This window comes from Rhinoderma darwinii, chromosome 2 (assembly GCF_050947455.1).
Source record: "Rhinoderma darwinii isolate aRhiDar2 chromosome 2, aRhiDar2.hap1, whole genome shotgun sequence".
NCBI lineage: Eukaryota > Metazoa > Chordata > Amphibia > Anura > Rhinodermatidae > Rhinoderma > Rhinoderma darwinii.
In genome coordinates this window covers 407,932,543-407,955,282 of record NC_134688.1, presented here as the reverse complement: position 1 = coordinate 407,955,282, position 22,740 = coordinate 407,932,543, and the positions used below count along the sequence as shown (strand labels likewise).

Genomic DNA, 22,740 nt, shown 5'->3' with positions numbered 1-22,740 from the left:
CAGTAATAAATATGTATTGTCCAGATTCTGCAGTTTTTAGAAATGTCCCACATGTGGCTCTACTGCGCTCGTGGAATAAAACACAAGCCCTAGAAGCAAGGAAGCAACTAGTGCATTTTGAGGCCTCTTTTTTATTAGAATATATTTTAGGCAGCATGCCAGGTTTGAAGAGGTGTTGAGGTGCCAAAACAGTAGGAATCTACCAAAAGTGACCCCATTTTGGAGACTACACCCCTCAAGGAAATCATGTATGGTTGTTGTTACCATTTTGACCACAAAGTTTTTTCACAGCACCTATTTGAATTGGACTGCGAAATTTAAAAAAATCCAATGTTTTCCAATAAGATGTCATTTTTGATAAAATTTATTATATTCACAAGAAATAAAATACCCCATTTTGTTCCCCAATTTGTCCTGAGTGCGGCAATACCCCGTTTGTGGTGATAAACTCCTTCTGAGGCCTCCCATGGGCCCAAACGGCAAAGGAGCGCTATGTGTTTGTTGGAGTCCAGATTTTGCTGGATTGGTTTTCGGCTGCCATGTCGCATTTGCAAAGCCCCAGAGGTATCAAAGCAATGGAAACCCACCAGAAGTGACCCCATTTTGGAAACTACACCACTCAAGGAATTAATTTATGGTTGTGGTTACCATTTTGACCGCACAGTTTTTACACAGCACGTATTTGGATTGGGCTGTGAAATTAAAAAAATTACATTTTTTCCAATAAGATGTCATTTTTGATCAAAATTTCTTATTTTCACAGGGAACAAAATACCCCATTTTGTTGCCCAATTTGTCCTGAGTGCGGCAATACCCCATTTGTGGTGATAAACTGCCATTTGGGCCCATGGGAGGGCTCAGAAGGAAACGACCTCCATTTGGCCTACTGGAGCTTTTCTGGTGCTAAGTCATGTATGCAGAAGCCCCTGAGGTACCAGTACAGTTGAAACCCCTGAGAAGTGACACCATTTTAAAAACTACACCCCTTAAGACATTCATCTAGAGGTGTAGTGAACATTTTGACCCCACAGGTACTGTGTAAAAGATAATGTGCAGCAGATGGTGCAGTGTGAGATTTGCAATTTTCTATATATCTATGCCATTTCAGTGTCCAATATATTGTGCCCAGCATGCGCCACCGCAGATATACACCCCATAAACTGTAATGTGGGTTCTCCTGGGTATGGCAATACCCTACATGTGGCTGTTATCTGCTGCCTGGGCACACAGCAGGGCTCAGAAGGGAAAGATGAGGGGGATAAGCTGTGCGGAGTGCGTCAGGGTAGATGAAAAATCTAAGGGATGTATGGTAAATTTTAAAACACTTTCATACAGAGCCCTGGTTTTTCGGGACACGTGTCACATTGATATATTGTGTCCTCCCTTATCCCCCTCTTATAGCAGACTTTGCACCTCTTTTGACTTTTTCCCTTCTTGCAAGTTTGAGGAACTTCTTCTGGAAAGTGCTGCCCTGCTACGATGTGTGTGGCCTCGCTTCCAGAAGTACTGGGTGTCCCCCTTCTTGGTCCCAAAAGATTAGGTTCTTGATAATGATATGCACGGCCAGCTTCATATACCACACTGCATGGCACTGTAGGGCTTCAGGACTTGATCTGACAAGTCCACCCCTCCCATGTACCTATTGTAGTCCATGATGCAGTCTGGTTTGGGGGTCTCTGTACTGGTACCTCGTACAGGTACATGGGTACTGGTGTGGCATCTCTCTTGTCTTGTACTTGACACACAATATATTGCTGCTGGATTGTGCCCTGCTCTCACCCCTTCTTGTTTGCCCTGCAGAGTCTTAGGGAGGCCTCTCCGATTTCTTCTAGCAGTGCCGCATGCCGCAGCACTTCTGGAAGCGAGGCACTTGAAGAGTGGGAAGCTGGTATAAAAATTATCCAGGTAGAGGTGGTAACCCTGGTCCAGCAGTGGGTGCACCAAATCCCACACAATTTTTGGATTAACTCCCAGTAAGGGGGGGGGGGGCATTCTGGGGGCTGAATACTGGTGTCCTTCCCTTCTTATATCCTAAATCTGTTGGTATACCCTGATGCACTCTCACACAGCTTATACATCTTCACGCCATACCTTGCCCTCTTACTCTGCAAGTACTGGCGGAATTGAAGCCTCCCTTTAAAATCTACCAAGGACTCATCAATAGAAATACACTTCTCGGGGGTGAATGCTTGGGAAAACCGGGCACTGAAACGGTCTAATAGGGGTCTCTGTTTATACAAACGGTCAAAACTGGGGTCATCTCAGGGTGGGCACTGCTCATTATCAGTATAATGTAAGAAGCAAAGTATTGCCTCATTTTTTTTTTTTTTTAGGTTCCAGTTCAGATCTGAAGTTGCCTTGAGGGGCCTATATATCAAACACCCCATTTTAGAAACTAGACCCCTCAAAGTATTCATAACAGTATATAGAAAGTTTATTAACCCTTTAGGTGTTTCACAGGCATTTAGAGCAAAATAGAGGGGACATTTACATATTTATTTTTTTTCCTCAGAAAATCCTCTTTATACATTTTTTTTCTATAACACAAAAGGTTTTACCAGAGAAACACAACTCAATATTTATTGCCCAGATTCTGCAGTTTTGAGAAATATCCCACATGTGGCCCTAGTGCGGTAATGGACTGAAGCGCCGGCCTCCGAAGCAAAGGAGCACCTAGTGAATTTTGAGGCCTCCTTTTTTTTTTTAGGCACCATGTCCGGTTTGAAGAGGTCTTGTGGTGCCAAAACAGTGGAAACCCCCCAAAAGTGACCCCATTTTGGAAACTAGACCCCTTGAGGAATCCATTGTAGTTTTCTTGGGGTGCATGCAACTTTTTGATCAGTTTTTATTCTATTTTTAAGTGGCGTGGTAACTAAAAAACAGCAATTCTACTATTGTTTTTTTTATTCCATTTTTTTTATAGCGTTCACCGCACGCTATATATGACACATTCACTTTATTCTGTGGGGCGATACGATTACGGCGATACCAGATGTTTATAGTTTTTTTTATGTCTTATGGCGTTTGCACAATAAAATAAATTTTGTAAACAATCATTTTCTTTTTGTGTTGCCTTATTCTAAGAGCCAGAACTGTTTTATTTTTCAATCAATAAAGCCGTGCGAGGACTTATTTTTTGCGTAACGAACTGTAGTTTCGATCAGGACCATTTTTAGGTACATGCGAATTCTTGATCTCTTTTTATTCCATTTTTTGGGAGGTGAAGTGACCAAACAATTGTGATTGTGGTACGGTTTATTATTATTTTCTTTTACGGCGTTCACCGCGTGGGAGAAATAACGTAATTATTTTGTTGTTCAGGCCGTTACGGACGCGGCGATACAAATTATGTATAGTTTATTTGTTTTTTATATATTTTTATTAATAATAAAGGACTGATAAGGGAAAAAGGGGGATTTTTACTTTTATCACTTTTAAAACTTTTATTTTCTTATTTTTACACATCTTTTTTTTTTTGTAACTTTTTTTTTTTACTTTAGTACTTTGTCTCACTATGGAACTTGAGGGCAGGAGGCCCTGATCGCTATTCTAATACACTGCACTACATGCGTAGTGCAGTGTATTAGAGCTGTCAGCTACTCACTGACAGCAAGCATAGTGCATGGAGCACTTTGTCCGGACCCACTAGGCTTCCGTCGATGGCATAGCCGGACGCCATTGTTAGGTGTCCGGTTGCCATAGTCACCATTGCCAGCCGATATCGTGTAGCAGGCCGGCGATGGTAGCTTAACACCTAAAAATCCGCGATCACTATTGAACGCGGCTTTTAAGGGGTTAATCAGCGGGGACACCGTGATCGGTCCCCACTGTAGGAGATGCGGCAACTGCTGTACGAGACAGCAGCTGTCACTACTCCTGTATGTGTCGGGAGGACGGCAGTCACTCCTGTGACGTACTATTCCGTCACGGAGCGCGAACGGGGCGGTTTCCATGACGAAATAGTACGTCACTGAGTGTTAAGGGGTTAAGAGGACACCTCTACTCATGTCTGTTATTAGTAAATACCTGATTTACATTACGCTTTTACCCTACGTTTAGCGTGTCCATAAGGCACCATTAGCCAAATGAAGGCGAAAATAATGTCCTTTCGGCCTCCATCGGGCTGCTATAGGTCGGCATACCTTTTTTTGGAGGATGGAATTACGTAGTAGTCTAGACTAGTCCATCCCGAGGGATTCTACAAAAAAACAAATATATACCATGCGGTATGCATTTTTTTTAAAACATGGGAGCCTATGTCTGATGGGTGCCACTGTATGGCATATTTCAGACGTATACGTTAAACGTATACCTCAGGGAGCTTCCCCAAGGCTGAAGACGGGAATTCCGTCCCTGGGGAAGCCCCTAATGTTACATATATGTCCATATATGTATACAGAGTCCCCTGCCAGAGCATTGGTAGTGCTCTGACTGGGAACTTCGGGACTGGAGTAGCCCCTGACATTACTGTCCATATAAGAGAGCCGTAGGGGATACGAAGAGGGGATGGGGGAATGGACGGTGCATGAAAGATGCGACACAGAGGCGTTAGCCTTTAAATAAATGTGTTGCATCTTTCTCCAACTTTCTTTTTATTAAGACTGGCGTGTGAAACTGTAGATAGTGCCACATATCTCAACTGCAGATAGCGACACAGACACCCCCCTAAAAAATCTCCATTAAAAACAGATCAAATATCAGTTTTTTAATTTTGCATCAGTGTGTCTCCAAACTTTCATCCATTTCATGGATGTTAAAGAAATCGGATGAATTTCCTTTGTCAGGGTTGTTTTTTTTGTCCCAACCCCCTGATGCCACAGTGCCCATGTAGATAGTGCCACACAGTGCCCACTGTAGATAGTGCCCACATAATGCGTTACACAGTGCCCATGTAGATAGTGCCACATTGTCCCTTGTAGATAATGCCTACAGAGTGCCACACTGCCCATTTAGATAGCCCCACACACCACCTTCTGTAGAGAGCGCCGCCACACTCTTACCTGTCCACACTCTCACCTGTCTCTTCTGACCAGGACTTCTCCAGTGGAGCGACACAGGCAGTGCGATGACGTCATCGCACCGCCTACATCACAAAAAAGCACCGAATGGCGGAGATGGGAACCAATTGTGCCCTTGCCTCACCAGCGCTGTCAATTGTTAGCCGCGTCCTAAGGAGTCCCCTTGTAAGGGCCAGCATCCGTTTTTAAAGAGACTCTGTCAGCACATTATAAGTGCCCTATCTCCTACATAAGGAGATGGGCGCTGTAATGTAGGTGACAGTAATGCTTTTTATTTAGAAAAACGATCTATTTTAAACCACTTTATGAGCGATTTTTAGCTTTATGCTAATGAGTTTCTTAATGCCCAAGTGGGCGTGTTTTTACGTTAGACCAAGTGGGCGTAGTACAGAGGAGTGTATGACGCTGACCAATCAGTGACCAATCAGCATCAGGCCTCATTTACACGAGCGTGTGCGTTTTGCGCGCGCAAAAAACGCAGCGTTTTGCGTGCGCAAAAGGCACTTGACAGCTCCGTATGTCATCCGTGTATGATGCACGGCTGCGTGATTTTCGCGCAGCCGCCATCATAGAGATGAGGCTAGTCGACGTCAGTCACTGTCCATGGTGCTGAAAGAGTTAACTGATCGGCAGTAACTCTTTCAGCACCCTCGACAGTGCATTCCGATCACCATATCGAGTAACCTGTTTAAAAAAAAAGAGGTTCGTACTTACCGAGAACTTCCCGGCCGTTGCCTTGGTGACGCGTCCTTGGTGACGCGCCTCTCTTGACAGCTGGCCCCACCTCCCTGGATGACGCGGCAGTCCATGTGACCGCTGCAGCCTGTGCTTGGCTTGTGATTGGCTGCAGCTGTCACTTGGACTGAATTGTCATCCCGGGAGGTCAGACTGGAGGAAGAAGCCGGGAGTTATCGGTAAGTCAGAACTTTTTTTTTTTTTACACGTTCACGTATATTGGAATCGGAAGTCACTGTCCAGGGTGCTGAACCAGTTTAACTCTTTCAGCACCCTGCACAGTGACTGTCTCCTGCCTTGTTCGGTCAAAACGAGTTCGGCCGAACCCGGTAAAGTTCGGTTCGCTCATGTCTAAGACACTCCGTTCGGATGTTTGTAAACAGAAAAGCACGTGGTGCTTTTCTGTTTACATTCAGTTTGACAGCTCTTGCGCGAATCACGCAGTTCGCACGGAAGTGCTTCCGTGCGACCTTCGTGGTTTTTACGCACCCATTGACTTCAATGGGTGCGTGATGCGCGAAAAACGCACGATTATAGAACATGTCGTGAGTTTTACGCAACGCACTCGCGCTGCGCAAAATTCACGCATCGTCTGCACTGCCCCATAGAGTAATATAGGTGCGTACGACACGCGTGAAAAGCACGCGCGTCCGACACACGTATATTACGCTTGTGTAAATGAGGCCTCATACACTTCTCTCCATTCATTTACACTGCACTAGCGATATAGTTATATCGTTATGTGCAGCCACATACACAAGCACTAACGTTACTACAGTGATAATGAATCCTGATAATGAATACGCATGATCATCCAGCCTGGACGTGATGTTTATTCAGAATCCTGACACTTCTGAATCTTTTCTGTGAGATTCCAGCAAGGCAAGCGTAATCTCGTGAGAATGCGATGTAACCTGTCATTTCAAACGAAATTACGCTTGCCTTGCTGGAATCTCACAGAAAAGATTCAGAAGTGTCAGGATTCTGAATACACATCACGTCCAGGCTGGTAGTGATGTATATTCATTATCAGAACACTACAGTAATGTTAGTGTTTGTGTATGTAGCTGTACATAATGCTATAACTATATCGCTAGTGCAGTGTAAATGAATGGAGAGAAGTGCATGACGCTGATTGGTCAGCGTCATACACTCCTCTGTACAACGCCCACTTGGTCTAAAGTGAAACACGCCCACTTGGGCATTAAGAAACTCATTAGCATAAAGCTAAAATCGCTCATAAAGTGGTTTAAAATAGATCGTTTTTCTAAATAAAAAGCATTACTGTCACCTACATTACCGTAGTCGACTACGCTATTGATTCTGTCAAAAAGACGGAGCCCTTGCACAACTGAGACAAACGGAAACCATTGGCACCGGATCCGTCACTATTGAAATCAATTGAAACGGAAACCTTTGGTTTCTGTTTGTGTCAGTCAGGGTCCCGTTCCGACGGAAAGCTCAGACGGTGCGTCGGAACGGGACCCTGGCGCAGATGTGAACGAAGCCTAACTTTATCACATAGGTCATTGAGCTTTTGTTAATTCTGTTTGAGCTTTCATGGTGTAAATCAATAATAAATATGCACGCTCAGTTTCTAGCCTTAATTTGTCATGTACACGAATTTATGTCAATCTGACTAAATTTACCATGCGTTGTAAATACCGTCATGCCTGAAATACACTGATTGTCTCCTTTACACAACCCTTTTAAAAATGTTATATAGAGTGAATATACTGGAGCCCCCTCTGTTAGCCATTGAAAGTGCGGCTATCTGGTCTCGAGGACCGCCGTCATCATTGTAATCAATGGATGCCCATTGATTTTAGTCAGCTGGATGTAGTGCTTCACTTTCTGCAGGGAAAATGAACAATAGCTAGTGATTCCGACAGGGATAACAACTGATAATGAGTCACTAGGGCATCTGCTAAATGAAGGTTGGTCCAGACCGGGCAAGCTTTTTATATATTTTTATCATTATTGCTAAATGCTTGTATTCATTAACATCTAAACATTCAATTTCATATTCGAAAGGATTAAAAAATGACCAATAAATACGGCTCTGTTCACACTACTGTTCAGAGGGGTTTCCATAGATATTCTTGCTGTCAAAAATGACGGAACCCACTCACGGACCCTATTAAACTCATACGGTTGCGTCAGTGACTGCTTGGATTAGTCGGATGACGAAACCGTCACAGCGTCATGGATTCCCGTGGCGCTATTTTGAGCATAGCCTAAGGCCTTAATCACAAGAACGTGTCCGGTCTGCGTGTGCAAAAAACTGACCCGTTTGTCATGCGTTGCAGTTCCGTGTGTCATCCGTGTGTGTTCCGTGTGGTATCAGTGGGTGATGTCACTGTTGGTGCACATTTATTTTATTTAATATTTTTTTTACTTAATTTCTTATGAACTTGTGCGTGAATCTCGGACAGCACACAGATGTGTGTCCGTGTGCTGTCCGTTATTTTCACGCACCCATTCACTGCAATGGGTGCGTGATGCACTAAAAACGCACAAGAATAGGACATGCAGTGAGTTTCACACAACAGAAACGCTGCGTGAAAAACTCTGAATGGCCACATTGAATTACATAGGTCCGTGTGACGGCCATTGTATTAACGGCCGTCACACGGACATATTACACGTTCGTGTGAATAAGGCCTACGAGTTGTTTCTGGATGCCAAAACAACTTCTCTTTAAAATCTTTATAGTTAAACATAGACTTGAAAGTCTTGAAAATAATGTGAACAGAGTCTAAAGCTGGGCATACGCATATCTGTCAGCCGAATGCCTGGAATAGCCTCATCCCTCATCTTGGAGTGGTAACTGTGGCTGAGTTGTTTGACCCTCTCTTTTCCCAGAAAAAGATAGACATTGTTTTAAGAGGACACCTCTACTGACATGTCTGTTTTTAGTAAATACTTGTATTCCTCATAATATAAGAATTTTGGAACATCTATTCTTAGAACTGTTCCTCTGTTATGCTTCCTAGAAATTTATGAATATATTGACTACTGGGTGTTACCAGTTGGGGGTGTGTCCCTACACAAACTGACAATGTTCAATCAGTGCTGACAGTGAGACACTGTAAGGACAACCCCTTTTCACAAAAGGAATGGTAACACCCAGTTGTCAATTTAGTTATACATTTCTAGGAGGAATAACAGAGGAACGGCACAACGCAGAGTTCTAAGAAAATATGTTCCAGAATTGTTATTTCATGGGGAATACAAGTATTTAATAAAATAGACATGTCAGGAGAGGTGGCAGGTCCTGTTTAAGAACTTTGCAATAGTTAATAGTCTCATTTTTTATTTTCGTTCTCAATACAATTTGCATCTTGTGTTGACGTTTTTCAGTGGTAGTTATAAGCTTATAACAATTGTGAGGAGTGGAGAGGAACAAGCGACATGACTGGAAACACTGGAAGAAGTTGCTACGGGTAGCAAGGCTACTTTTGCTCTGTGATAGTCATTCATAACATAGGCCCAGTATGGATTTTTCTTCTTTCCGCTGTTATACTTTGTTATGGTTTATTATCTATAGTGTAGTTTGAATACATTACTAGTGTCAGGTTTAATTAATCTCAGACACCCAGTGTTGCTGGTCTGATATAGGAAATCCTTTTATTGTGTCTTGTGTAATTATACAGCTCAAGGATATTATTTCCATTACATCTATTGTTGAAAGTCTGGTTAAATATCTTATATTTGAAGTTTGTATTTTTTTCTCTCGGGTTTATATGTAGAATCTGAAAGACTGTTTCATTACTTTATCTGTGTTTTTGATGCTCTTCACCTGGCAGAAGACTGAATACTAAGGCCCTGTTCACACAGAGTTTTTTTTTTACATGCAGAAAAAGTCTGCCTCAGAATGCCTTCAGGAATTTTAGCCAGATTTTGAACTGCCTGTATGTATTTTTCCGTGTTTTTTTCCCCAAGACTATAGAAGCTAATGCAAGGAGTGCGATAAAAAAACGCAGTGAAAAAATGCCCAGAAATGAGCACCGCATGTTTTTTTGGGCATTGGATCCATCACCATTGAAATCAATCAGTTTGCGTCTGTTCAGGGTCCCTTTCTGACGGAAAGCCCCGACGGAACGTCAGAACGGGACCCTATGCAGATGCGAGCAGAGCCTAACATTAAACCTCACATGGCTTCGGGGTGCGGAGCTAGCGGCAGACCTGAATGGACGTGTGCTGCTGAGCTCCGTAACTACCGACAGCTCATTTATCGCATAAGTTAGCGTGTTACAGCCAGCCATGGTCAAGATCGGCGGCAGTAAGTCCAGAGACGACCAGGATCCCCCCAGAACACTCGGGGCTCAAGGAAACATGGAGAAGTTTGTGAAAAGGGCCGGTGGGTGCAGGCGGCCATGTGGCCAAGATGGCGCCGTCCTCCTCTCGCTCCCGGGAAGAAGATATTGCAGGAGCAGCAGATGATAGCAGCGATGCAGGCAGCACTTCGACAGACTTGCCACTCACTAGAGACTTCTTCACAAAGGTACTTAATAAGGCTTTGGAGCCTTTGGTTAGAGATTTGGCAGACATTAAGCAAGATATGAGGCAAGTGGGGCAAAGGGTAGAGAAGCTGGAAGCTACTCAGGCGGCAATGCTTGATTTTAACACGGCAGTCACACAATGCTTCTCCTCGTGTCAAAAGCACTTTAATTCAGTATTCCGGGCCCTAGAAGACCAGGAAAATAGGAACCGCAGGAACAATCTGCGTTTTAGAGGGGTGCCAGAATCCATCACTGCGGATGCTCTTATGGAAACTATAAAGGGACTTTGCCGCTCGCTGATTGGCCCTAATACACATGCGGACATTGTTTTGGAGAGGGCCCACAGAGCTTTGCGCCCTAAACCAAATGCCTCAGACCCCCCGAGGGACGTAATATGCAGATTTTTGAACTACACGGATAAGGACGCTGTGCTGACTAAAGCAAGAAACACGGATGCCCTTACTTTACAAGGTTCTGCTATCTCTATATATCAAGATCTGGCATCTAGTACCCTTCAAAAACGTCGTCTTCTGAAGCCGCTTACTGATCATTTAAGGAATAAGAATGTCATGTATCGCTGGACATTCCCGTTTGGATTATCATTCTTCTATGAAGGTCGTCGTATGCTGGTCTCATCCGTGACGGATCTGGAGTCCGTATATGCGCACTTGGATATAGAACCACTGGATATAGAAGACTGGGATCCGGTCTTGGATTTGACGTCTCTCCCTGCTACAGCCCACTTGACACCATGGGAAGATGTCCCAGCTCCTAAACGTCAACGTAGCAAGAAGAAATCGGGACGTTTGGGCTCGCGCAGATTAGCAGGGGAAAGAGAGGAACTGCCTTGAATAACGGCGGGATAACATGCTTTATCCCAATTTAGTCTTTATTTCGGCCATGGCGTGGACTGCTATGGCTAGATGAGCTGATTGTGACGATATATGGTTAACTTACCAGATTCCCCCCGGTGGAAGGTTCTGTGTGAACCGTTATTGTTCTTGTTCTCAGTTGTGGGGTACTGTCCCCCATCTTTGTTATTTTTGTTATCTATGTTATTTTTGTTTGCTCTTCCCCTCCCTGTCCTGTCGTTGGTACTTTTCGTCCCACATGTGTGCCTTATCTATGGTCCCGTGGTACTATGGAGAATGTGGGTTGTATCTCTTGGCTCGCCTTCATATGGTAGTAGAAAGTTTAAATGTTGGGTACTTGCCTGTCTGATTTGGGGATGTGATAACGTAATATACCTCTGCTATGTAATATGGCTACTCTGAAGATAGTATCTTATAATGTGAAGGGCTGCAACTCCCCCTCAAAGCGATGCCAAATTTTTTCTTTTATGAAGAAAGCAAAATGTGATGTCCTTATGTTGCAAGAAACACATTTTAAGAAGGATCATTATCCAAATCTTTCCTTTTCTCACTTTCCAGTATGGTTTCATTGTGGTAGCAATAATGGGGCCTCCAGAGGGGTGAGTGTGGGTTTTGGAAAAAATGTACCATTTGTCTGTTTATCTACCACTCTGGATCCAGAGGGCAGATTTATTATATTGAAAGGGAAGATAGGCACTCAATTTGTCACGTTTGTAAATCTATATGCTCCTAATGTTGGACAGGTATTGTGGTTGAGTAAGGTGCTACTGGTAGTAGACTCCGTGGCAGAGGGTATGACTATTATAGGAGGGGACATCAACCTGGTTATGGATCCTTTAATGGATTCATCCGTTAAAAAATCGGCTTTATCATACAGAGCTCTGAAGAGGGTAAAAACTTATTTGGAGGACCGTGGCCTGGTTGACGCATGGCGATGTTTTCATCCCACGGAGGTGGATTACTCCTTTTATTCCCATGTGCATAATTCCTATCAAAGATTAGACCACTTTTTTCTGCACAAAACTAACCTTCAACATTGTAGTAACATAAGTATAGGTTCCAGAGTGCATTCAGATCACGCACCGGTTTTTCTGTCATTACAGATAGCTAACACACAAAGTAGATCGCCAAGATGGAGGATTAATGACTCGGTGTTAGGTCGAGGAGATGTAAAGGAGAATGTCAAACAAAAGTTGGAAGAGTATTTTAGACTAAATGCTCTACCAGACTCGTCCCCCCAGGTGGTTTGGGACGCTCACAAAGCCGTTGTTAGAGGGCACCTGATCAGCATATGTTCTCATATAAAAAGGGAAAGAGATAGAGAGGTTGAGGTACTTCTGTCCCAGATCCAGAAATTGGAAAAAATTCATAAGCAGTCCCTGGCTAGCCGACATTTGACTGAACTAAACGACCTTAGATCTCAGCTTAAAAACTTACTTAACGCTTCGTCGGCTAAATATTTTGAGAGGTCCCGACAAAATTTTTACGCTCATGGCAACAAAGCCTCTAAATTCATATCCAAAAGGGTCAAACAGCGGCAGGTTAACAATCATGTCCATATGTTAAAGTCACCTGATGGCAGTCTGACTTACTCAGCTCCTAAAATAGCTTCTTTGTTTAGAGACTTTTATCATAATCTTTATAATTTGGAGAAATCACTACCCTCGGAGTGTCTGGCAGAGAGACCTGGGCTCATATCCTCTTTTTTAGACTCTCTCTCTCTTCCGGTCATCTCCGAGACGCAGGGGGAAGTGTTGGCGGAACCATTTACTTTGGCTGAACTGGAGACAGCAGTAAAGCAGTCCCCAGCGGGGAAGTGCCCGGGGCCAGATGGTTTATCTATAGAATATTATAGATCCTTCGGAGAGATTCTCCTCCCTCGCTTACTACGCATTGCAAATCTTACCACTGAAGGAGTACCTCTATCTGTAGATATGTCAAGGGCATATATCTCCCTCATACCCAAAGAGGGGAAGGACCATACGATCTGTGCTAACTTCAGACCTATCTCACTTTTGAATACAGATCTGAAGCTGATAGCAAAGATGCTGGCATCTCGTTTAAAACTTATCCTCCCTGACATTATTTCACCAGATCAGGTCGGATTTGTAATGCAAAGAGAGGGAAAGGACAACTCTACGAGAGTACTACACTTATTACATCACACACAAAAAAATAGGGTTCCAACAGTCCTTCTCAGCACGGACGCGGAGAAGGCCTTTGATAGGGTTAGTTGGAATTTTATGAGACAGACTATGAGGGCATTCCACCTCCCTACACCATTCATTAATGCGGTTTTTTCAATGTATGCATCCCCCTCGGCAGTTATTACTGTAAACGGGGCCCTGTCCTCCCCTTTTGAAATTAGCAATGGCACCCGGCAGGGGTGTCCTCTTTCCCCCCTGCTGTTTGTCATGGTAATGGAGACTTTGATGCAGTCTATACGTTTAAAGTCAGATATAGCGGGTATGTGGGTAAGGGGGGTGGAACATAAAGTAGCAGCTTACGCAGATGACCTGCTATTGATTGTCACGAACCCTATTATTGCACTCCCAAAAGTAAAAGAAGTATTGGACTCCTTTGGGTACATTTCCAATTTCTTGATTAACGCAAGTAAATCAAAAGCAATGGGGATAGCGGTGTCGCCAGAGTGTAGAGAAAAACTGAGGGCTAATTCGGACTTTGACTGGTCGTCACCCCATATATCCTATCTAGGGATAAAGATGTGCGCAAATTGTGACGAGTTGTTCTCCCTGAACTTTTTACCACTCCTGTCCTCTTTACCTGACATGTTACAACGATTAGATTTGCCTTATCTGTCTTGGTTTGGTAGAAAGAACATTGTTATGTCATATGTCCTGCCTAAGCTTACTTATTTGATGCAAACATTGCCAGTAGCTATTCCTCGGCTATATTTCTCTCGTATAATCAGATTATTTGCTAAGTTTATCTGGAAGGGGAAAAGGGCGCGTATCGCGAGAGCCATTCTGACTCGGCAAAAAAGAACAGGAGGTATTGGTTTCCCAGACCCAGAACAATATTATAGAGCAATACATTTAGCTAGGGTGCTTGATTGGGTACGAGCACCGGGACATAAACTGTGGGTGCCGTTGGAGAACGCACTCTCCCCGTCACCACTCAGGACTCTAGTATTTATAGATCCCTCTATGCTTTCGGATTGCGGCCCCTCGAATCCCTTTACACGGGCAACACTTTCAGTTTGGAAAGGGTTTGTAGCTAGCTTAGGGGGAATACAGCTGCCATCTCCTCTGATAGAGGTAAGAGATATTATAGGGGCAGCCACAAAAGCAGTGAGGGATAGTGCTCCGTTACATGTCAGCAGCTCTCAGATACCGCTGGCTCAGCTATTAGATGATGAGGGTTGTCTAATTTCACATTCTGCTCTGCTGTCTAAATTATCGATTAATGAGGGGAATTTTTTACTTCTTGCATATGTAAAGTCTGTTACTCTTACTTGTTGTAGGTCCACCTCGTTTCATAGAGAAGCTAATTGGTTTGAAACATTATGTTCCCAGAATCGCACGCCGGTGAAGTGTATTTCTCAGATTTTTAGAAGGATATCTGTCCCTCTTGCAACTAGACCTCCATACTACATAGGATTGTGGGAAAGAGATCTGGGAAGGAAATTTTCTGAGGCTGAAATATCCCGAATATTGATCGCCCCACACAAAGCATCCAGATGCATTAAGATTCAGGAGAACAGTTATAAAATATTATCCCGTTGGTACAGGACACCTGATAAGACCTGCATGTATAGCTCCTCGCATCCAGATACGTGCTGGCGTTGCAAGAGGGACAGAGGCACTTTTTATCATGTGTGGTGGGAATGTCCCCCGCTGAGAGAATGGTGGGGGAAAATTTTCTCAATATGTAACTCTGTGTGTAAGGGAGCAATCCCGGTATCACCGGAAATTGCGTTACTTTCGGTTGCAGATTCTTCAGTCCCGGTAGTCCCATCTGCTTTATTCAAATTACTGATAGTGGCGGCTAGGCTTTTAATACCCCTACACTGGCTAACAGACACAGTTCCATCCTTGGATCATTGGATTGCGAGGGTAGATCAGATCTATAGGTTTGAGGAGCTATCTCATTGGAACTCACATTCGAGAGATAAATTTCTCAAGATATGGCATCCATGGAAAAGGTTCCGTAAATTTGTGTGACAGGATTCACTGTGAAGTAAGAGGTTAAAGTTATACCTTTGTAAGTGAAATGTAATGCTTGTTATGGATGTACCAATGACATCCCTCCTTTCCCCCCCCCCCCCTTGGGTTATTACCCGGTTCAATTTCCTCTTTCATGTTCCCCCTCCCCTTTTATGGTCTGTAAAGTACTTATAATATAGCATGGAATGTATTGCTTATCTGTGCAGACGTATATCTTTTGTATTGTTGGAAAATTCAATAAAAAATTTAAATATAAAAAAAACAAAAAAAAAAACCTCACATGGCTTCTGTAAAAAGGGCAAGAAATTACAAAATAAAAGGATTTAAAAAAAACATAATCTGAAGGTTCAGCTTTAGCCTTTAAAAATTGCAAAGAACTTCATGAAATCTGTAAAAAGGTAATAAACTCAGTAAAAATACAAAATTAAGAGGCAGGTAGTCAAAGTAAATCCCCAAAACTTCTTTAGACCTTATGCACACGACCGTTGCCGCAAACTACAGATCCTAGTGTCGGTATTTGGGCCCGTAATGCCTCCGAGTTGCCTCCGCAACCGTTCCGTATGTCTGTATATTACGGCTGTGTTTCCGCGTGTCATTCGTATGCACCGGTCTGCACCCATATGAAGGTCAGATTTCCTATCTATATATCTGCAATAAGCTGACAGCACACGGAAGACTTCCGTGTGCTGTCCCTCATTTCAGCTTTAGCCTTTAAAAATTGCAAAGAACTTCATGAAATCTGTAAAAAGGTAATAAACTCAGTAAAAATACAAAATTAAGAGGCAGGTAGTCAAAGTAAATCCCCAAAACTTCTTTAGACCTTATGCACACGACCGTTGCCGCAAACTACAGATCCTAGTGTCGGTATTTGGGCCCGTAATGCCTCCGAGTTGCCTCCGCAACCGTTCCGTATGTCTGTATATTACGGCTGTGTTTCCGCGTGTCATTCGTATGCACCGGTCTGCACCCATATGAAGGTCAGATTTCCTATCTATATATCTGCAATAAGCTGACAGCACACGGAAGACTTCCGTGTGCTGTCCCTCATTTTTGCAGACTCATGGACTTGAATAGCGGCACAGGTCTGCAAAAATGAACAGGGATAAGACATGTTCTATAATCTATCACTTAGATGTGATAGATAACAGCTGGATAGATAACCCGCTCTCAGCAGAGCCGTGAGTTCAGCTCAATTGACGGAATCAGTTGAGACAGAACGATACAGCTGCTATGGATACATAAAATCTGCATCTTAAAAAAGTAGAAATAAAAAAAAATCTTACATTGATTTGGAAATTAAACACTAAATACATTAATTTAATTAAAGACAATAGCTTTTAATATAGAATATGGGATAAGTAGCACCGTTTCTATTTTTGGAGATGACACCAAGCTATTTACTATTATCAGCATTGTGAGAAACTAGACATGGACCGCACAATCCACAATGTATACGTTGGATCTGAGCCGCTAGGCATAATTTATAAACATGAACAAGAGGTTCATTTTGGTCAAACTGTATAAGCCCACTTGCCACTTCACGGCGACCTCTTTCAAAGTGGACCCCTACTCTATCGGTTGCAGCACCTATTTACTATTATACAGTTTATAGAAAATGTTCATAAATTCCAAGCCTACTTGGACACATTGAGTGTTTGGGCATCCTCTTGGCAGTTATACATCTGGGTACTAATAATCTGCGTGCTCCCTAGAGGGAGTTAAACTTGGAGAGTCACTTGTTGGGAAGGATCTGGGTGTACTTGTAGATCATAGACTAAATAACAGCATGCAGTGTCAATCAGCTGCTTTGAAGGCCTACACGATATTGTTGTGTACAGTATTAACCCCTTCCCGTCGTAAACAACTTTCAGATTTTCATTTTCGTTTTTTCCTCCCCACATTCCAGAAGCCATAACGTCTTTATTGTTCCGTCGATATAGTACTATGAGGGCTTGATTTTTGCAGGACGAGTTGTAGTTTTTCGTGGCGCCATTTATTTTGCCGTATAATATACTATGAAAAAATGAAAAAAAACAGCGATTCCTCCATGTTTTTTTGCGCGCTATTTTTACGGAAATCACTGTGCAATTAAAACAACATGTTAACTTTATTCTGTGGGTCAATACGATTACGGCGATACCAAATATATATAGTTTTTTTTCTATGTCTTACTACTTTTACATGTAAAAAAGAAAATTTATTTTCCGTCGCCAAATTCCGAGAGCCACAACTTTTTCATTTTTCCGTCGATTAAGCGGTATGAGGGCATATTTTTTGCGGCATAAGCTGTAGTTTTTAATAATACCATTTTGGTGTAAATGTGACGGTTTGATCACTTTTTATTTCATTTTTTGTGGGAGATGAGGTGACCAAAAAATAGACATTCTGGCGTTTGCAATTTTTTTTTTTTTACGGCATTCACCGTGCGGGTTAAATAACTATATATTATAATACTTCAGCCTTTTACGGACGTGGCAATACCAATTATGTTTATTTTATTTTTATTTTTTACTATGCTCTAGGGGGAAAATGGGAAAAGGGGGGTTTTTTGAACTTTTAATATTTTTTATTTTTTTACACCAAAAAAAACTTTATTTAACTTATTTTTACTTTTTTTATTAGTCCCCCTAGGGGACTTCAACCAGCGATCGTTAGATCGCTTGCACGATATACTGCAATACTAATGTATTGCAGTATATCGTGATTCTGACAGGCACCTATTAAGCCCTGCCGGAGGCAAGGCTTAATAGGTGTACAAAGATGGCGGACCTGGGGGAGTTCATTAAGCCCCCAGGCAGCCATAGCAACCATCGCCCCCCCCCGCGATTGCGTTTCGGGGGGCGCGATGAGCTGTTAGAGGGGGTCGCGCCCCTCTTTCTGATGATTTAAATGCTGCGGTCAGTATTGACCGCGGCATTTAACGAGTTAAACTAGCGGGATCGCGCTCGAACGTGATGCCGCTAGTTACTCTGAAGTGTCGGCTGTAACATACAGCCGACACCGTCATCTTATGGAGAGTGAGCCCGCTCCATACTTCCCCTACCCGACTTTGGCGTATGGATACGTCAAATGTCGGGAAGGGGTTAAAGAGAACCTTTCACCTCCCCATACCTGTGCACCTCCCCAAATCACAGTTTTCACGCAGCGAGGCAGTGACTCCTAGATAACTATAACGCCAGGGGCCCGGCTCCCTGCAGTGTGTTAGGTCCAGGAAATACTGCCGGCATACGGTCTGTATATCACGGAGCGATAACACTCGTGTGAATCCGGCCTACGAGTAAGTTCACACGTAGCGGAAATACTGCAGAAACTCTGCAGCATAATACAGTAGCTACAAAGTGGATGAGATTTGAACAAACCTCATCCACAAGGCTGTGTAAATGATAAGCGGAAAAAACTTTCAGAAATTGACCTGCAGTGCGTTTTTTTAATCCACAGCTTGTCAATTGTATTTGCGTAATCGCTGATTTTTAGCAGATGTTGCATTTCTTTGTGGTGGAAAAGCTGAGGTTCTGCCGCAAAAATCGCAACTTAGAAAAAAAAACCTTATACCTACCCAGAATTCTGTGCTTCTTCGCCCAGGCTGTCCTCCTGGGATGACGTTTCATCCCATGTGACCTGTGATTGGCTGCAGCAGTCAAATAGGATAAAACTTCATCCCAGAAGGCCGGTCTGCAGGAGTATGAAAGTATTAAGCTTTTTTTTTTTTACGTACAATTTTCCGCAGCGGTCATTACGGCCGAAAAACTGCACCACAGTTTGGTGCAGTTTTTCAATTGGAATTCCCTGCAGTGCCCAGGCCGGATACGCTGTGTGCTTTTACGCAGTGTATCTGCCCTGTGTGAACCCACCGTAATTGTTTATTCCAGCAGTAGTTCTTATGTACCGCTTTACGTTGGTTATTGATCTACCTAAAGTCGAAAGAAGAATACAGTAGACTTTAAAAGGGGGTACCGGCAGTGTTCTGAAATCCCTCTTCTCATAGCCATTCTGTGGAACTCATTACAGCTGGATTTTGTGTGAGGAAATCGTAATATATTAATGGGGCTAAGAGGATTAACCATATTCTTGGAAGGTAAGTACGTAAATGGATGTTTAGCAAGGCGGATGGAAACTCTTCACTAAGTCTACAAGTGTTGAAAACATGCAGGTAATTACGAAGTCTCTCTTGTGTCCTCCCCTCCCCCATTGAAATGAAAGCTCTCAATCATTTCCCTGTAGAAGGGAAGGGGTTAATTAATTAGGATTTTGAGCATTTAATTGGAGCTTAGCAAGTCCCGTCTGACAGCTATCTTTCCCCCCCTCCCCCCTCCCAACTAAATTCATTTGTTTAAATTCATTTTGTACAAAAGTGAAATTAATTATGCAGATTTTCTTTTGGAGGTAATGTTGTTTTGCAGCTCCGATATTAGTTTGTTGCAATTGTGCTCTGGGGGTCTCTGCATATTGTCTGTGATATTATCAGGCATTGGGCCGCTCTCATTTCAGGTTATTGACAGTTTCGGAGACGAGATGAACATAATTATTAAGCATTTGTTATATAGGGGAGGAGGCCGACAACACAATAAAATAGACAATCTCCGCGTACTGAGCTGGTCTGTTTCCCTTCTTTTTTCATCTAATTGTTCTCCCATGTGAATAATGTTATTTATATATTTGTTTTTCTTTATTGCTAAATGGATCGTTCGGCACGTTCTTTTTGGGCTTCTCACTTTTTAATTGCAATTCATTTGATATTGTTGCGTTACAAGTTGGTTGGGAATTAATGAATTCATTGGTTGGTGGTGTCCAAAAATGGGGGATGAGTGGTCATTTCCAACCATGACTGATATTGAAATAGCGTAATTGCTTTTCAGATATTAAACTTGGATGGTTAACACTCGCAGCTGATGCTGTTGGAGTTATACAAAATGGGATGAGTTCAGATGTGGTGAAAATCCATTACAAACTTGCGACACAATTTACATGCTGCAGATTTTCAAAACCGCAGCATGCCCGTAATTTTTTTCGCTATATGTATATGGGGTTTTCAAAACTCCATCCTCATGCAGTCTTGTACTTGTGTTTTCTTGTAGTAATACAAAGAAACCAAATAAAAATTTTTGGGTAAGTGATATATTTCTGGCCTAACATGCCAAGGTATCTTTTTGTCTATAATAGAATGTTTCCCGACTTGGAGATTGGGGAAGGGACAATATACTGTATATGAAGCATACTTTGCATACTATGGCTAGATTTTTTTTAAATGCCACAGTACGCCTATAATAGAGACATCAGCATTGAAGGGGTTCTCCACGTTCGCCAGTCCCTACTTGTTAGAAGGGTACCTTGACAATAAGCTGCGCACAAAGTGTTCCTATGCTGTGATCCCTGAGGATCAACTGTAATCTGCAGGGAAACCTGATAGCAAGTGTTCAATTTCCCTGCAGTGCCACCACAGGGGAAATTAGGCATTACAGAGTGCCCATTCACATCAATGGGTTGTCTGTTTGATGCAGGACAGGACATGTCCTCCAGTGTGGGAGGCACTCTTTGTAACCGCTCTCCAATCTGGACAAGAGATGAGGATCTTAAAAAGGGGAGCCCTCTATTTTAACTCAGAATTATCTAATAGGGTATATGAAAATCGCTTTTCTTAGCTAGACAACCCCTTTAATATGCTTAACTCTTCTGCAATCTTGTGCTGATTCGTCCTTTAAAAAATTAAAGTTACATGTGAGCAGCTAATGCGGTGTAACTTTCTCTTTGTCAGTCAGTCTGCTGATGATATCTGCTTGTCAAAAATGTTATTTGACAGGTGGGTCTGTTGAGACATATTCTTTGTGTGCCAGGACAGCAGAAAGTCCCAGCAATCCAGAACTGATCTGTTGGAAACAGAAGTCGACAAAAACCAAGGCAAGATTTAATAAGTGCCATTCTGAAGTTAGGCTCCATTCACATCTGCATCGGGGTTCCGTTCATGGGTTCTGTCTGACCTTTCCGTCAGGGGAACCCATGAATGGAAACCAATCAATAGTGCAGTCGACTACGCTATTGATTCCGTCAAAACAACGGAAACCTTACAGAACGGTGACAAACGGAAACCATTTGCAACGGATGCGTTACCATTGAAATCAATGTTAATGCAAACGGAAAGCTATGGTTTCCGTTATATATAAATATACACAAAAGTTTGAACAGCACATTCCAGCAAAATGAAACAAAACGTGTATACAGGTGCAAGAACGCCTGTGACTGCAAATTTATACAGCACACAAGAAAATGGCAACGGCACACTGCGAACATCCAATGCCACCTAAATCACTAAGTGTAAATAAATATGCATTACTAAATCTAATCTGCTTACAATAGTTCGGTTCTTAGCGCACATTTTGATCAAATTGTGTGAGCCCACCTGCCACGACAAGGTGCCCTCAATAAGGTTGGTACCTAACGAGCTAATGCTTAACCAGCATTAAACTAATTAAAATCACCCAGGGCAAGATCAAAAAAAATGCAGGCCGTCACTAACCCCACATATATGCAATACATAAGAAACACAAAAGTTTGAACGGCACATTCCAGCAAAATGAATGTGGGTGCCTTGTCGTGAGTGATTAGTATCTATAAATTCCGACCACACACCTTTCAACAGGCTGACAAAATTCTCATCCTTATTAAAAAAAAAGGGAGGAAACCTCCATAGAAATCCACTCCCCTTGGGGAAGGTGCGACCGGTGCATGATCCGAGCTGACCAGATCCAGAATTTCCACATCTTGTATATCTCTTTTATTGGCAACTTGCTTGTAGACCTTACAGGTACCTTTGGTCAGGTTATATGTTGTCAGTAAATGCACATGCTTCTTTTGCCTGGTGCCCATCCTGCATTTTGTCTCTACTAACCCCGGTGGCTTGTAGGAAGGGGGTTGGAGCAGCCGGCCGATGATCTCTTTTTGATGCATACACTAGAGTTGTGCCTACTATAGCACAACCGTAAAAGGTATATACAAGTCTTAGAAATGTGATCTATATATAACTTGCACTGAACAGACGAACTTAGAGGAGCACTGTTATTTTACTTTTGCATTCCAGAAATCTAATATATCTTGTGAAACCTAGGTGAGTTGCTGTTGATGAGAAGGCAAACCTATTGGTTTACTGCAAGCTTCTCAATTTGATAGAATTTGGTCCTAGTGGACCACCTATTCACGTAGGAAAAAATATTAGCGGTGTGTGATCTCCCTGGTGTGTCTTGTGACTTTTTTTTCACTTCTTATCTTTGTTTCCTTGAATTATTTTACGTTAGTCTTCATTCAAACAACATGTTCTTGTCTTTGCCTCTTATTTCCCCTTTTTCGGCATGGTATGACATGGTTTTGTTTTGTTGTCCACAAATCCAAAACTAGTGTAAAAACTAAAATATTCCACAAAAAGAACTACTAA

General features: G+C 42.6%; 1 protein-coding gene across 1 annotated transcript in view; it reads left to right on the top strand.

The window, feature by feature from the left end:
• Window positions 1-22,740, top strand: part of DPH1 (diphthamide biosynthesis 1) — a 219,420-nt gene that overhangs the window by 5,081 nt on the left and 191,599 nt on the right. The window lies entirely within an intron of this gene.